Consider the following 17,511-nt stretch of genomic DNA (forward strand, 5'->3'; position numbering starts at 1 on the left):
CTTCCAGATTTTCTACTTTATGTGCACAGAGATTACAGTTATAGTATTCTCTGATGGTTGTATTTCTGTGGGGTCAGTGGTGATGTCCCCCTTATCATTTCTGAGTGTGTTCATTTGAATCGTCTATCTTTTCTTATTAGTCTAGCTAATGGCCTATGGCCAATCTATTTTATTAAATTTTCAAAAAACCAGCTCCTGGATTCATTAATTTTGGAAGGGTTTTTGTGCCTCTATCACCTTCAGTTCAGCTCTGTTCTTGGTTATTTCTTGTCTTCTGCTAGTTTTCAGGTTTGTTTCCTCTTGGTTTGCTAGTTCTTTTAGTTGTGATGTCAGGCTGTTAACTTGAGCAATCTTTTTAGCTTTTTGATATGGGCATTTAGTATTATAAATTACCCTCTTAACACTGCTGTAGCTGTTTGGTATGTACCAATCTCTGGTACAATGTACCAGAGATTTTGGTACATTGTATTTTTGTTCTCAGTTTCAAAGAACTTCTTGATTTACACCTTAATTTCATTATTTACCCAAGAGTTATTCAGGAGCAGGTTGTTCGGTGTCCATGTAGTTGTGTGGTCCTTTTGGCTTTTCTGCCTATGTTTAAATTTTCAATGTAATCAGAAAACTGCTCATGTAGTTACCAAAAATTATGAATTCCCCTGCTATACTCATAAACTTGAAGATACTCTTGCTGAGTCTGTGATTAAATTCAAACACATTTTCATAAGATTTAATATCCAGGTTATCTAAATAGACTTCCTATAACTGCAAGTTTTACTCTCTGCCTTTCTGGAAACTGGTTTAAGAAACATTTTTTTGTTTTGTTTTATCAAAATAATTCTATAGTTTCTTTATTAGTTTTTTAATTGCTAAAAAAAAATACCTAAAAGGGTTAAGGTTTTTACATTCATGTAACCTTCTTTATTGCCTTCAGAGTGTTTTGATTATTGCTTTGGTTAAATGAGCAACTACTGTTTTACAAGGACTGGTGTTCTGTTTTAATCAAATGTTTTGAAACTCTTAACATCTTTAACATCTCTGACAAAGGTATTCAAAGTCAAATCCTAAATTAAGTCTCTGACATACTGTGGAAGTTTATATCAAAGCTATAAAATTAATCACTGAATGATACAGATTTTTTTTTTAACCACTTCCAGTCAGATCATGGACTACAGTATGGCCACCTCCACTCCCTTAAAAAATCCTTATTAGGTGCTATTAACTATCCTTGTGCTGTTATGTTACAGGGCTTTGACTCCTGAGTACACACATTTCATCTAAAAACTGGCACTGACTTCTGTCATTATCTAACACCAAATTCAAGTTAACCAAAGTCTCAAGATATCTTGGCACCAGGGCAAAGGGAACAATCAGAGTAAACTGCTTTCATATCACCAGGACATACTTTGATTTAAAAACATTAAAATTCATTTAGATCTTTCAATACATAGTTCTATATGTGCTACCAGAATTGGTGTTTGGTCTGATATGTGGCTTTTTATGTAATGACATCTTTTAATTGCTATTTCTGTTTATATTAGCATTTCTATATCTACTATGTGTGCTGTCTGTTGATTTGTGATGTTAACAAATGCTTGGCTGTAGCTATATAAGGTGGATGAGTCATCTTTAGTCACGTCATGTATGCATTCTTCCAAGGTGTATTTAGGAATACATAAAGAATTTCTATGAAGATGCACTGATTAAAAAGCCAAGGCAGGAGAATCACTTGGGCCCAGGAGTTTGACACCAGGCTGGGCTAGACTACATAATGTGAACCTGTCTCTATAAAAAATAAAATGGCTGAGCATGGTGGTGTGGACCTGCAGTCCTAGCTTCACAGGAGACTGAGGTGGGAGGGTCACTTGAACCCAGGACTTTGAAGCTACAGTGAACTCTGATGGTGCCAATGTACACTCCAGCCTGGACAAAAGAGTGAGACCCTATCTCTGTTATGAAAAAAAGTAGATGCACTGAATATGTATGTGTATGTGGAAACTCTTCAGGCATTGTATTGGGTCAAACGAATGTGAAGGAAATGGTCTAACTGAGGCTCTAAATATTATTGTTATCAATTCCTTGGTTTTCCAGCAATTGTTCCAAACATGATATATTTTTGTAAAGTACAAATTGTGGAGTGTGTTCTGGTAATCCTACAAATTTATGTGCAGTGCGAGTTTGCATTGTTTGATATGCATATATTCAAGGCTCAGGAATTGTTATGACAGCTTTAGGAATTGTAGTACTAAAAACAGAAATATCAATTATTCCCCTTTAAAATATCTTAAAATATTTTAATCCATTTGTATGAATCCTATGTTTGATATTAATTATCTGATATTAAAAATTAAACATAAAACTGCAAATAAACTAAGATACAATACCCCACTGATACACTGCATCTTTATCTGTTCTTCTCTAACAACGCAGTATATAGGGTTGCTGTTAGCAGTGGTATAGCAGTTTGAGTAAGGTGAGGTACATCAAGCAAAGTAAGGTAGTTCTATGGGTTTTCTTTATCTTATCAAGCAGTTTAGCAATACAATTTATGTGACAGTGGGACCACTGTAATCCTCAAAGCCTGTGTATTCAGCTGAGCTTAAAATGGTTCCTAATGCTGTATTTACTTCACAAATATAGAGAGGATAAAACTGGTAGTGGTGCCTGGTTTCCACCAGGTCTGGTTTGACATTCCAGTTTGGGCCTACCTAATGGGGCTCACATGCTTCAGTTGATTCATCAAGAAAATCTGGCGAGATGGTCATAAAGATTCTAGATGGTGAAGATGTGGCTGAAGATAAAGAGAAAGGTGAATAAGGCAGGAACATAAAGGGGTGATAAGAGATCTTAGAGATGCTGAATGTGATCTTGGAGATGCTAAGTCCATATACTGGAGGTGCATTACAGGTGTTGGTGTGCAAATTATTAATCCAATGATGTAATTAGCAAGAAAATAGTGTAATTTTAAATTTTTCTACAGTGAGAGAAGTGTGCACTTGCATTACTCTGGCTTGCAATCTCTCTGGTGGCAATATAAGGAATCACAAGACTGTAAAGTCACTATGATGGCTAGTAAGATGTGGATAAGAAAGGTGATAAGACCAACAGTTGAGAAGCTACAAAAATTTGTAGGTGTGATGTTGTCTTAAGCGAGTGACATATTTTCTTATTCCAGTGATGGTTATAAGTGATGTTAAAGTTAATGTATTAGGTTAGTAACAATTAAAATTCAATTGAATTGAATACAATGCCAATTACATTAATACAATGACTAGAAAACAGCAGTGCAGTACCAATTTTGCAGGAAGAGTGATAACAAATATAGTTCTAGTGAAAACCAGGAGAAAGGTTGGAGATTGTGTGTAATTGTACCTCTCCTCTTTTTCCTATAGTCCAGTAAGTATTTACATGTCCATTGGCCACAATGTCCATTCGAGAGATAGCGTTGTCATTAAGTCTAGTGCTCACCTTGTAAGATATTATAAATAATATTTACATCATTTTCTTCCTTATTCTATTTTTTTTTGAGACAGGGTCTCACTCTGTCACCCAGGTTGGAGTGCAGTGGCGTGCTCTTGACTCACTGCAACCTCTGCCTCCCGGGTTCAAGTGGTTCTTATACCTCAGCCTCCCGAGTAGCTGGGATTAGAGGTATCCACCATGACACCTGGCTAATTTTTGTTATTTTCAATAAAGAAGGGGTTTCACCATGTTGGTCCGGCTGGTCTCGAACTCCTGACCTCAACTGATCTGCCCACCTCGGCCTCCTAAAGTGCTGAGATTGCAGAAGTGAGCCACCACACCCGGCCTCCTTATTCCGTAAGACCATTAAGGTCAGTTGATTAAAGAGTAGGGTTGCTCTTATTGAGTCTTTCTCATTGTTTTAAATTAAAACATATCAGGTTATTGGATTGTACTCATTTTTTTCTAAAGCTTTTAATTCTCTTTTTGATAGTCCATTTTAAATCTCTCTATATATCCTGCTGCTGTGAGATGATAGGATAGGAAAAAATTCCATTATATATCCCATTTATCTGCCAATGCCTGTTATTCCTTGATGAAAAATGAGTTACCTGATCACTTTCAATTTCTTTAGGGTCTGCATAGTGAGCTACCATAAACGCTAAGGCTGAGATGGTGTATTTGGCAGATAAATGGCTAACTCTATTGCTATGCAAATCGCTGTACATATATCCAGCTTTGCTAGTGCATATTTTTGTGGGTAGCGATGATTCAGTAAGCCAATAAAAATCTTTTGTTAGCCCAAGTTGAAGGTGCTAGGTTTATACATATCTATGGGTTTAGTATAGCTATACTTTTCTAGATTGGCTTTACATTGTTCACAATTACCTATGCCCTATTGAATTTGATGCCATGCCACTTTCAATTTCTGTCTGATCACCACATGTACAGTGATCATGTGCCTAAGTCTCTTTTTTTCCTTATATAGTTACAGGTGTGTTTGTAAGTGTAAGCTGCTTCTGGTGTCTGTGTAATTGTAAAGTCATTTTCCTGTTTTACTATAATTATTAGGTGTACTTGAGATATCTCCCATTTATTGTCCAATTTTCTGCTGAGTTGTAGAGGTGGTACCGAAATATCCCATGAGTTGTCTGGATTTCTGTGTTGCCTTAGTTGAGGTGTGTTTTGTGTGCAATGGTTATATTCCCTGATAATGCATCTACCTGATTATACAAATTCAAGGTCTCTGAATTATATTCTTCTTGCACTGTTATAAGTATGATAAGTATCTTAATTCTGTTTGATAACTCACTTCCTCCCAATGAAATTTGGACCATACATCTTTATCGTTGATTTTAAAATTATTTTGCAACTATTTGTGTGACCACAGGTTTATGCCATTTGCAACTGCCCATGAGTTTGTAAAAATGCAAATCTTACGTTGTTTTTCTAACACTGAGTTTCTGACTGCTAGAACATCTCCAATCAGTCCTGCATGCTGTGCAGTAACTGATCTGCTTCCTTCAGGATTGTGTGGTCCTGGGATCTGACTGCTGCTTTGTCCACTGGATCTGGCTTTGGGTCACGGAGGCTGATCCGTCTGTAAACCAGGTGTTGAGCAAGACATTAGACCAGACAGGGCCCCATTTGCCTGGACTAGCATGGATTGTCCCTGTCCTCAGAATACATTCTGGCAAGTCTATTTCAGTCTTGACAATCTCCTCAGTGAGGAGACCTGGTTGACCCTTAAGGCCAGTGTTTCAATCCTGGATGTACCATTTCCATGTGAGCAGCTTTAATCAATTTGGATACCTGTCAATTCTTCAGGACTCAATTTATCCAGTGAAGGAGAGCCACATCGCATTTAACTGTAATGATGTTGTTGCCAGTCAGAAGCTCAGTTTCTTAGGTACATGTAAGCCACGTACATTTTTCAAATGGGCTTTTAATTTGTTGTTAGAGTGCAGAAATTTTATTGTACAAAATCTCACTGGTAGGAAGAATTTAGAATCTAGTTTCTTTGTCCACAGTGACCATGGACCTTTTCACTTTCAGCAGTCAACAGAATTTCCAAAGTTGTGAATCAGAAGATGGATAATGCAAAGTGTGAAATGTGGTAATGTAGCCTTTCAGTGCTTCGAGTGTTTTTGTTTTTGTCCCCACACAAAGTCTTGGAAATTCTTAGTTGTCTTACATATTGGTTTTAGGATGGTGTTTAAATACGCATATGCTGTCTCCCATATCCAAATAAACCTACTAATCTTTGTCCTACATGTTTATTGGTGCCTTGGGGGCTTTTATTTTATCTATCATTGTCATCATTGCTTTTCTCTCTTCTGATGGCCACTGTACTCCTAAAACTTTGCAATTGGTGTCTGGGACTGTGGTTTGTCTATATGAATAGTCTATCTCAGTGATCTTAAAAGCAATATTAATTGGGATGTTTCTTGCTTAACATTTATCTACTCATTGTGTTAACATTTTAATGTCATGTACGTATATTATTAGTGATGTGTATTTTGTCTATGAGTTTTGATAAAATACAGTAGGCTGGCCGGGCGCGGTGGCTCACACCTGTAATCTCAGCACTTTGGCAAGGCAGGTAGACCACGAGATCAGGAGATCCAGACCATCCTAGCTAACACGGTGAAACCCTGTCTCTACTGAAAACGCAAACACACACACACACAAATTAGCCAGGTGTGGTGGCAGGCACCTGTAGTCCCATCTACTTGGGAGGCTGAGGCAGGAGAATTGTGTGAACCTGGGAGGCATAGCTTGCAGTGAGCCAAGATTGCGCCACTGCACTCCAGCCTGGGTGACAGAGCAAGACTCCATCTCAAAAAAAGAAAAAGAAAAAAAAATACGTGGGCTGTTTAATTGCCTTGTGTTAAACTTTTAAATTAGTATTTTTTGTCTTTGTAAATGAAGTTGGTATATTCCTGGTTTTCTGTATCTACTAGTAAAACAAAGACCCTATCTAATATGTCTATGGTTACATAGTACTTTTCATTACAGTCAGAAATTGTAATAATAAATTCTACATCTGGTAATGTTTCTGGCATTTTAGATGAGACTTTATTTAAATTGGTATCATCAACAGTTCATCTATAGCTCTCATTTGGTTTCAGGACAGGCCATACTGGACAAAGTTGTTCGATATGTCCATTATAGTAATATCTTCTTTGAGGAGTTCCAGAACCTTGCTTCTATTTCTTCATGTCCTCCCTGTAATGGGTACTGCTTAGTGTGTGTAGCCTGGTGGGGTGCAGTCAGTGTTAGAGGTTTCATTTCAATTTGTATTAGGTCAGAGAACTTTCATTTCTTTAGTTTCTTTTTTTTTTTTTTTTAATTATACTTTAAGTTCTAGGGTACATGTGCATATAAGCTTTGGAATCAGATCCATTCCTATAATGTTTTCTAATTTGGGTGAACAGTAAAACATGCAAGAAATATGTTTAGAATTATAGTGGATACAGAAACAGAGACTGGGGAGACTCCAGATAATATTCCTCAGTCCTTTATACAGATGTTTGTATCCAAGCGTGGTGCTCTGTATCTAAGACGACTTATTTGTGATCTGGTGTCTGAAAGAAATGCGTCCATATGTGTGTATCTGTCTATCTCTATAGCCATTGTATCTATGTCCTGTGATCCCCAGGTTCAAGTGTTATAGCCTGTACCTGGGGGGTGAAAGATCTAAGAAAAAAATGTCTCGTAAAATTCGTTTTCACTGCTGTTTCTGAAGAGGTGGGTTTAGTCATGGAGTTCGGGAGTGTCTTTGCCCATTATTTTGGTATCTGACTGGTGGCCTTAGACAGCCCTGTTGCCAGTTTGGCCCTTACATCCTTGGTTGTCAATCGTTTTGTTTAGATTGTGAATTGCTTTATGTGGGTTACCAATTTCTCTACCTTGGCTTATTTTGCCAAAGTGCATAGCCCCATTTTAAATACATTTTGAGCCTTTTATATTGAATATGAATAATTTTAGTGCCTTCCAGGGTTTCTTAGAATTTTTATGAGGTTTGTAATAAATATTACCTTATAGGTAACTGATTTATCTGCCAAAAGTTTGAGTGTTTCTAGTGTATCTTGCATGCTTCTCCATGCCAAGACAATGTTCATGTAGAAGACTTTCAGGTTAGGAGGCACTCACAACAGGTGCTCTTAATTTCATTTGAAGCTAGAATTTCAAATGAGTGGCATATCACTTCTAGCTATAATATACCCATTGTAAAATGACTGATTTCCTTATATTCCTTTGTGGCTGATGTTAAATCATTGCATTCGGGTCCACCTCTAAATTTTGTTAGGTCTAAATATGGTTGGTTGGCTCTTACAGGTGAATGCGACCCAGTCCCAGAGATACAGGACATGTGTTGGGTATTTTATTGTTAGTTCTACGTTGGCAGACAAAACAGTGGATCAGAAATGTTTCTCTGATCCACTTGAAGCCCCTCTGATCTGGGAGGGCTCTGTAAGATAAATAAAACCTCAATATTCTTCTGTGGAAACAGAATGGGCCGCCTCTCAGGGATATATGTTTCAGTCCTCAGGATGGTTACAGTCAGATGGCAGCAAGGTTCATCTACTAGCTGCCAGCCAATGGAAAACTTCACCAGGCCTTCCACCTAAGTAAGGATAAAACCTATCAATTGGCCCAGAGACTGTTTTCAGGTAAAAGTCTGCTACAAATGGTCAAATAGGTCATTAATGCTTGTGAGACTTGCCTTAAGAATTATCCCCTCAATCAACCGCTTCTTATCCCCAGAACCCAAAGAACAGGAGCTACCCAAGGAAAGACTATGTTGCCCAGGCTAGTCTTGAACTCCTGGGATTAAGCAATTCCCCTGCCCTGGCCTCCCAAAGTGCTGGGATTACAAATGTGAACCATCACACCAGGCTCAATATTAGACCTTATTGTTTGAGAAACTCAGTCTCTTCTCTTTCTATCAAATAATAAAGGTTTTGGTTTTTAAAAATATTTAAAATATCATTTTTGACCTAATAAGTAATTTATTTTATACTGATCACTGGTTCTGTTTTGTAACATCAAGTGTTTTGAACCTCTGACATTTGACAAAATTTCCAAATCAAATTCTAAATTCAGTCTTAATGACCTAAATAACTTTTTAAATATCAGTTCCCCTGAAGTCCAAGAGAGACACATTTGGCCTATTTAATGTGTTAAAAATCATACAGGAAGCATGGTTGAATATTTAACTTACTTTGGGTTCTATTTATCTAACTGTTTTATTAGTTTGTGCTCCATTATCATATGAGATGCCAGAAATTCTGGTATCTTACTATATGTTATCAGTAATAATTATGATTATGTTAAATTGTTTTATGCCACAGAAATAACCAAATTTCCTTGTCAACTTTGCTTGTAAACATGCTGTCTCGGTTTTTCATTCCCAACTATTATTTTACATTAAGTATTCTCAAAAAAGTGGTTTATAAAAAAGCAGTGTGCCAAAACTCATTTCTTTAGTGAAGTTCATGAAAATGACTCTGGCAAGTTTTCTTGAACTTTGGTTTCTGATAACTTTGGAGATTGTGCCATTGTACTAGTGAAAACAACAATGAAAACTGAAGAAACTTCCAGAACTCTAACATGCTGATGTGTTCATGACGATTGCTAAGCCAACATCAAGTAGAGCAGGTTAATTATGTGGGACTGAACTAACAGAAGACTGAAACAACTTTTTAGGACTTCTTCGTTTGAAACATTGATGACTCTTTTCGTTTCGGTTTTCAGAGTAAACTTCTTTAAAGCTATTTATAGTTTTTAACAATTCAGTACAGAACACTCTTTTGAGAGAAATTTGAAGCATATTTTCTCTTTACCTGACTTCTCCAGAACTTGAAAACTTTCTGAATATTCTTAATATACAGCAATATAAGTTATTTGCGTATAATCGATAATAATCTTTTTTTTTAATGGAACATAATTGGAGATGCTGGTTATCTTGCCAAGGCTTTGGCTGAAATAGCATAATTTCATCTATAAGCAGATTGGTTTGAAGAATTTAGGCTGAATTATAGAGCCAATAAAATCCCCTCTGAAAGACGGGCTTTGTACCTTCTCTATGCAGTTACTTTGCAGCTTTTCCGACCTGTGGCAGGAAAAGTGTGTCACTTTCTGAGAGGCCTAGAAACTCCAAGTAATCTTGTGGCCTCAAGGTGAGAAGAATCCTCCCAATTCCTGCAGTTATTTCAGGCACAATAAACACTCGGTTGAGCCTGAGAGGCTTTTTGAAAAGTCAAATCTTAGATTCCTTATTTTAAACATGCTCCATCAAAGCCAGTTTTTAAGAGCTTACATGAAAAAAATTATTCTTGCTGCACTTGGTGAAAATAATCAGGTCAAGTACAATAAAACTAAACTTAGTTTGAAAATAAATTGGTCCTACTATGATCTGTCTTAAGTAAAAATGGGAGACTGCAGACAGAAAATATGTACTTCAAATGAAACTACAGTACATCTTTTATTGGATTCTAGCTTTATCCATCGCCCTCCAGTTTCATAATTTTCTACAGTTTAGCTGGACTGGAACCTAAATTGTTTGCTGGCTACAGATCTCTAAACAAGCATTTTCAACATCTTGTTTTTTCTTCTTTCCCATTTCTTCTGACTACAATCAGCAGAAATTAAAACTGTGCTTTTTGTAAAGCCCTGCAGACTGAAGCTTAAACTTTGGGAGAAATAACAGCATCTTATCATGTACACAAAATATTTTCATGACTGTCTAGTGATATATGGACTGCTCTGTAATATACCCTGCATCAATTTTCCAGGATTGCTTTCTACTTTGTTGCTATAATCCAGCTGTGTCCTTTTTTTCTTATTTCTTTTCTTTCTTTCTTCTTCCCCCTATTTCTTCACAACCTTTTAGAACGGGTCTTCTTAAAAATGTGCAACCTAACATACTAGGAGTAAACCATCCTAGTGTTGAAAAATCGGGGGGGGGGGGGGGGTGGAACAAAACCAAACACTCATTTTCTTCTAAAATGCTTTATCTGAAATATTTTAAAGAATAAGGAAAATAAACTCTTGGGACCCCAAACTCACTTTGCCAAAGGAAATGTTGGGAACTGAGTCATGCAACCACCACCTTCCTTTTGTTCCCAAAGAGACAGCTGTAATTTCACAAGTTCACTCATCTCATGTAAAATGTAGATCTCCCAAGTGTGAAACAAATGCACAATCAACTTTTTCCCCACTCCTCTTTACACTTGCAACATAAGAATGCAGTGAGTGCTAATCAAGGCCTTATAAGAATGTCACACTTGACCCACTGCCTATCCTCCACTTTATTTTCTTTTCCTCCTCTTCCTTCTGTGTGGTCTCACCCTTATAAATACTGAAGTTAGCAAAACCTTATTTCGAAAAAGTACAGGCCACACATCCTGTTACTTGTGTTTCTTTTTCCCAGGCATGACCTTAAAATTGACAAAATAATTCTCTAAAATGAATGAGATGTGTTTCAGTTATTTTTGGTTTACAAAGGTCTACACTAAACTTTAAGTCAGTATTTGCTACTATTGACAGCTTTTTTCAAGTAAATGTATCTTATGCATCAATTCTAAAATACGTTGTTATTTTATGGCTCAATAAAAGCATAAAACTATGGAAAACTGTAACTCTTGTTACCACTTAAAAATTTTATCTTATAATGAAAATAATACCTTTGAACTTATATGTGTGTTTGTTTTATATAACTCCTATGATCACGAGATAGAAAATAAAAGTAAAATAGATGATACGGTTTGGCTGTGTCCCCACCCAAATTTCATCTTGTAGCTGCCATAATTTCATGTTGTGGGAAGGAGCTGGAGATAACTGAATCATCTTTCATTGGTTTCATCTTTCTTGTTTTGTTCTCACTACAGCCAATGTCTTATGAGATCTGAAGGTTTTAAAAAGAGGAGTTCCCAAGCTGCACAAGCTCTCTCTTGGCCTCTGCTGCCATCCATGTAAGACATGACTTGCTCCTCTTTGACTTCCACCATGAGTGTGAGGCCTCCCCAGCCACGTGGAACTGTGAGTCCAATAAACCTCTTTCTTTCATAATTGCCCAGTCTCCAGTATGTCTTTATCAGCAGCATGAAAATGGAGAAATAAAATAGGTAACATTTAGATAAAACTCTACTAAATCACTTCTCAACTTAGGTTGTCAATGAATTTTCCTAACATTAGCATCACCTCTACTAATTAGAAGCTTTGTTGATGCCACAATTATTGTGAGTACCATAAAACTTTCTGTTAGATTATCTTTCTTATCTACTGATATCCCTCTGGGTTATTATGTTAACAGTATCACCAGAATGTGAAAATGAGAGTTTTTTACACCAAGTTCATGTGCAAAGGCAATCACACTATGAGGGTCTCTGATCAACAGTGTTCTTACAATATTAATTTTATGATACATCTCTACTTGAAAGATGTAAAAAATACACCCTTTAAAATAAATGGAACACACTCTTTTTCTCTATGACTGCCTGCTTTTCAGCAAAAAATCATGGCGGTTCATCTGATGTATTCTGGTCTATTATTAAAGAAACATACTCAACTACAGTTTCTAATTAGTTGAACAACTGGGCTTACCCACTACCTCAGGATTAGAAGTAGTGTTATTACCAGACTACAAGAATTCCTATTTTAAATATTGCTGTGAATTATTTAAATTTTGTATTACTTGGGCATTTATTTTGGATACAGGTTTGACTTGCTCATACCAGAAACAGGGTCTGCCAGTTTCCAGTTTGTGCCCTCTTCCAACTTCCTCAATGTGGTAATTCCAGATCTGTCCTTATAAAATACTCTCCAGGTTACTACTCCATGTAGGAAAGCTGGACACAACACTTAACTCGCCCCCACAGATCCTTCAGGGAAATGCATAGATATTCTGCAATAACCATCTCTTGGTCACAGCACGACACCATGGAAATCACGGTTGCTTGACATTAACCCAGCACTTTGACCTCCTCATGAGAAACTTGCTTGGGTAACACTCCAAAACCCAATTGTGATGTTTAGTTTTAGGAGTCAACTAACTGTATCAGGGAACACCTGGTAAAGCATTACTTTTGGGTCTGTGAGGGTTTCACCAGAAACCCTGGTAAACTGGTAAAGCATTACTTTTGGGTCTGGGAGGGTTTCACCAGAAAAGTCTGATATGTGAGTCAGTGGACAGAGTGGGTAGATCCTGTGATACAGCAGGGACCCCTGGGTTAGGGGCCTGTAGCTTCCCCAAGCAGGGAAATAAAGGAAAATCATGAGTCCCTTTCAAGGCAAATCCCAGGTACCCAGCTAGCACTGAGAAGGAAATGAGGAACTTGATAAGCAATAAGGTAATAGTAGCCTAAACAATAGCCAAGGATGTTACAGTCAGAAGATATTTGTTTTTTGTTTCCTATGGAAAACAAAGATACCATCTTAACATACATAGCTGAGTCGCTTTTCATAAACCTGGACCCCAACAAAATGGATCTGCTGACACACAGTCCTCAGATAAGAGATGCCTGAAGGTTGACCTCTGACTGCTGTTCTTTGTCCTAAATGTCTTCCTGAGGGGCCTACAGGGAGTCACATCCATGAGCCAGAGCTAACATGTTTTTCTACTGACCCCAAATTTTAAAACAAAGCTTCTCTTCTTCAACCAATTGCAAATCAGAAACCCTTGAATCTGTATATGACCTGTAAGCCCCTGCTTGACCACTGCTTCGAGATATCCCATCCTTGGCCGGGAGTGGTGGCTCACACCTGTAATCCCAGCACTTTGGGAGGCCGAAGCAGGTGGATCACAAAGTCAGGACTTGGAGACCAGCCTGGCCAATATGGTGAAACCCTGTCTCTACTAAAAATACAAAAATTAGCCAGGTGTGGTGGTGGGCACCTGCAGTCACAGCTACTCAGGATGCTGAGGCAGGAGAACTGCTTGAACCCGAGAGGTGGAGGTTGCAATGAGCCAAGATTACGCCAGTGCACTCCAGACTGGGCAGCAGAGTGAGACTCCGTCTCCAAAAAAAAAAAAAAAAGATATCCCATCGTTTTAGAACAAAACCAATGCAAAACTCCATGTACTGATTTCTAGTTTTGCCAATAACTTCTGCTCCCCTGAAATTTACCTCTTCTGTTAACAACCCTTACCTACAAGTCATTGGGGAAGTGGGAACTTAAGCATTAGCTGCGTGATTCTCCTTGCTTGACACCATGGACATAAACATCTACTTTTCTCCCACGGCGAACATCAGTGTAGATACCTGGTCTTGCTGCACTGTGCGAGCAGACCCCAGTTCGGCTCTGTAACAATCCACTCACTTTGTGTGTGAGCAGTATCCAGTGGGCTCAAGGCCCAGAAAGAACAAAAAAGGAGTGAGAATGATCTTGCTCTTCCTCTCTCCTGGAGCTGGTACACTCTCTACCTCCTGCCCTGGGACATCTTAACCACAGGCTGTCTTTCCTTGGGACCCCAGAACTTACTTCTGCATCCCTTCAGGTTCTCAGGCCTTTGACCTCAGACTGAGAATTATACTGTCAACTTTCCTCATTCTGAGATTTTCAGACTTGGAATGAGCCATGCTACTGGTGTTACAGGGTTTCTAGCTTGCAGAAGATCTGCCTTAGCTTCCATGATCATGTGACCCAATTTCTGTAATTAATCTCCCTCCATCTATGTATCTATCCTATTTGTTCTCTTTATCTAAAGAACCATAAAACAGATCTTTTTTTCAAACCATGAATGGGTTACAGGGGAACAAAATTTTAAGGATGAGTTTTTCTTTCACTATATTGAGGGTTTCTCAAGTTTTGGATCTGTAACCTGATGATACCTAAAAATGCTTAAGACTCTACTTCTAATGGTAAAGAGAACACACTGCTAGTCCATTTCATGAACTGCTTAAGTGATATGCAAACATCTGCCTTTGACACTCCTAATCAACCACTGGTAAGCGGCAAGGAACTTGGTAACTCTGAAAGCAGATCTGTAAACATCGGTGGAAAACTTAAGGACTCTGCTTCTAGTGTTGCTGAGCAAAGGGATGAATAAAAAAGATCAACTAAGAGATTCAAATTTCAGAATCCAGCTGCACATAAAAAGCCTTACAGTGCTCTGAGAATTGTATCTCCTATAGTCACAGGGCTGAAAATGCTGCAAATGAAACACAAGCCATCACCAAGCAGTTGGCTGAATTACTCTGAAAGTCGAGTTTTCAGCCTAGCAAGGTGTCTACTGTAAATTTACAGCACTGTTCGGGAAAGAATGAAACCCTGTAAACTGGGTTAGGAACATGTTGGGAGACTGTGTGGAGGTTGGAGACATTAAGCTCTGAAATTCAGATGTCTCTGCCAGTGAAAATGGCCCCCTACACCCATCTCCATGGCAGTGGCCTCCGCACAACATTGGTGTATGCGGTTCCACCTCTGTTTGAAGGGATTAACCCAGCATCGCCTGAGGAGAATATAGTGGACTCCCCTGAGGCAGTTGCTGAGGAACGCAGTGCTGCTGCTCCTCAGGCCCCACACCCACCACTCCGTTTTGCTTCTGGACCTGTAAGTCCACTCAAATTCCAACCAGTCCCTTAAAAATGAGATACAAAGTTTGACCCACAGGAACTTTACATTACAGTCCAAGAAAACTATTTGAGTTTTCTAATTTATACAAGCAGAAATGTGGGGAACACGTGTGGAAAAGGATATTAAGAGTTGGGATAATGGGTGGAGAAAACAAAGTTGGACCAGCCCAAATTTATTCATATGGACCCATTAAAGACACTGGTTTTAGTGCTGCCGTGTGAGGCGTTAGAAGGGGCTCTAACTGTTTGGTTGACTGAATCATGAATCAAAAGACGGCCCTCCTTTAGCCAGTTGGGTGCGTGATCTCCCTTGGCCTAACGTGGAGGAAGAGATTCAAAGGCTTAGAACAAACGGGTCGCTGGAGTGCATTTGTCATTTGAAATGTACTCACCTACCCTGGGAGTGTCCGGAAGACACATCTTTCAGCACTACTTTGAGAAACAGATTTGCAAGGGGAGTCCAGCATCCTTGAATAACCCTCTGACTGCTTTCTCTGTAGAATGAAGCTTATAATGAGAACCACAGTCACTCAAAAAAAAAAAATTTAAATGCATTGAGAATAATTGAATCTCAGGGGTCCCAGGGCCAAATGGCAGCTGTCAACTTTCAAAGTCAAGGTGGGCATAGTTACCATAATGGTCAGCAAAGGTAAACCAACAGTCAGGTTAGTCGGACTCAATTAGATCTGTGGTGTTGGCCAGATAATCCTGGTATTCTTAGAAGTGAAATACATAAGGGCCTAATAAGTTCTTAATTGATCTGAATATACTGAAAGCATTCATGTTAAGTTTACAAAAGTTTAACTCAAACCAGAAAAGCAGAGAATCACAGCCCCTACTCAAATCCTAGACTAGAGCCAGTTTACAGTCAAGAATTCCTTCAAGGAGGGAGCAGCCAGGTCCCCTTGATGAAGGACCCAGGTATACCACAAAAACTTTATTCTGTTAATCTTTCTCCTATCCTTCCTAAAAGGGAACCCACAGCCTTTTAACAGGCTGTGTTTCAGGGAAAGGAATATAGTAAGAACTTTCGAGAACTACTAGACACTGTCTCTGAGCTCACACTGATTCCAGGAGACTCAAAACATCACTATGGAATGCCAGTCAGAGTAGGGACATATGGAGGTCAGGTGATTAATCAAGTTTTAGTCAGATCAAATCACAGTGGGTCTAGTGGGTCCACCAACACATACTCTGGTAATTTCCCCAGTTTCAGATGCACAGCTGTAATAGACACAGTCAGCACTAGGCCCATTTCCTACACTGGTTCCCTGACCTGTGGAGTGAGGGCTAGTATGGTGGGAAAGCCTGAACGGAAGGCACTAGAGCTACCTAAGGAAATAGAAAATCAAATTCATAACCACATCCCTGGAGAAATTTCAGAGATTGCCACCACTATCAAGGTCTTGAAAGATGCAGGGGTTGTGATTTCACCACACACCTGTCTAATTTGGCCTGTGCAAAAGACAGATGGATCCTGGAAAGTGACAGTGGATTCCCATAAGGTAAACCAAGTGTTCCCTCTAATTGCAGCTACTATATCAGACATGGTATTATCGCTTGAGAAAATTAACACATACCCTGGTACCTGGTATACTCCTATTGATCTAGTGAGTGCTGTTTCTCTATTTCTCTCCATAAGGTCCATGAGAAGCAGTTCAATTTCAGCAACAATGCCAGTGATACACCTTCTCTGTCCTACCTCAAAGGTGTATCAACTCTCCATCACTAAGTCACAGTTTGCAGGGAAGTTGATCGCCTCCCCCTTTCACAAGGTATCACACTGGTCCATGGCATTGATGGCATTATGCAGATTCAACACAGCGGATGTGCAGTAACAACTACTCTGAAAATATTTATAAGGTATTTTCATTCCAGACAGTGGGAAAATCTCTAAGAAGACAGCTTTTGCCAAAAGCAAAAAGCAAGCAGTTCTTCATGGCCCTATGCCAGAATAAGGAACTGCAAAACAAGTGTAAATTGACTTCCACAAAGATAAAACCCAGAGAAGGCAAGCAAATATTTCCTGAATTATTGACTCTCCTCCTGAAGAGCCTTATGACAGCTGGTCTCTCCTGAGACCCACAGCCTCCTTAACACCAGCAGTTGCTGTATCAGACATGGTATGATACAGCAGTTGCTGTAGGTGACACACTGGCTCCCTAGCAGTAATCCCCAGGGAAGTCTTTCTAAAAAGAAGAGGATATCCAGGATGGCTTGAAAACTCCCAGGGACAAGTGATTTTTCCAAAAGCCATAGTCACCCAGGTAGTTAAGGAGGCCCATGAGGGCTCAAATTATAGTAGAGAACTCTGTACAACTGGCTCCTTCAAATGATGACCACTCCCAGCCTTGCAGAGACAGCCCAGCAAGTGACCCAGAGTTGCTCTCTCTGCCAGACTAACAGCCCCCTAAGAGACAATCATGAGGCCCCAAGGCCTCATGTTAAGACAGTACAACTCAGGGGAATT

General features: G+C 38.9%; 1 long non-coding RNA gene across 1 annotated transcript in view; it reads right to left on the bottom strand.

Annotated features, from left to right (window-relative positions):
• Positions 1-6,172: 6,172 nt before the first annotated feature.
• Positions 6,173-17,511, bottom strand: part of LOC105523492 — a 41,783-nt gene continuing 30,444 nt past the window's right edge. Inside the window, exons 4-5 of the long non-coding RNA XR_001003615.1 lie at positions 15,434-15,535; positions 6,173-6,273 (exon numbers count right to left, since the gene is read on the bottom strand). This is a non-coding gene — a long non-coding RNA (uncharacterized LOC105523492). The remainder of the gene's footprint in view (positions 6,274-15,433; positions 15,536-17,511) is intronic.

The sequence above is a fragment of the Colobus angolensis genome, unplaced genomic scaffold, assembly GCF_000951035.1.
Source record: "Colobus angolensis palliatus isolate OR3802 unplaced genomic scaffold, Cang.pa_1.0 Scaffold467, whole genome shotgun sequence".
Taxonomy (NCBI): Eukaryota; Metazoa; Chordata; class Mammalia; order Primates; family Cercopithecidae; genus Colobus; species Colobus angolensis.